Raw genomic sequence first — 758 nt, forward strand, 5'->3', positions numbered from 1 at the left:
ACAGAACCAGGGACAGAGAAGCATCGATCAGATGCTCAAACCTCAGAGGGAAGGCAGGGGAAGGTGAGGGTAAGAGGGATAGATCAACCAAAGGACTTGTATACATGCATATAAGCCCAGGGGTAGCTTAAGACCATCGGAAAACACATATATAATTACATATTGTTTTTGTGATTAATCACTATGCTTTAATTATGTTCAATTTGTAACAATGAAAATACATCCTGCATATCAGATATTTACATTACGATTCATAACAGTAGCAAAATTACAGTTATGAAGTAGTAACGAAAGTAATTTTATGGTTGGGGGTCACCACAACATGAGGAACTGTATTAAAGGGTCGTGGCATTAGGAAGGTTGAGAATCACTGCCTTAATCAATAAAGGAAAAAAAAGAATTTAAAAAGAAAGAAAGAAATGGGTAGGGGGAGTGAACCAGACCCAAGGAAGAGTCAGGACAAAGGCCCAGGGCGGGAGGGGAGGCTGAGAGCCATTAGCAAGCAGAGCTGCCAGCGGAGCCGGGACGCAGGACTGGAGAGGTCGGAGGGGCAGAGCCCTAGGGCACGCGGGACTCCCCTCCCGGGACCCGGCTCGGCTGCCGGGATTTACCCAGAAACAGGAAATGAAATCCAGCGGCTTTGATCAAAACAGCCCGCCCGGCCTCGGGCTCATGAATATTCAGCAGCCGGCGACTCCGCCCAGTTCCGCCCAGCTGGGAGGCTGCGCTTGCGTCGCGGGCGCGCGTCTCTGTCGTCA

The sequence above is a fragment of the Myotis brandtii genome, unplaced genomic scaffold, assembly GCF_000412655.1.
Source record: "Myotis brandtii unplaced genomic scaffold, ASM41265v1 scaffold583, whole genome shotgun sequence".
In the NCBI taxonomy this organism is placed as follows: Eukaryota; Metazoa; Chordata; class Mammalia; order Chiroptera; family Vespertilionidae; genus Myotis; species Myotis brandtii.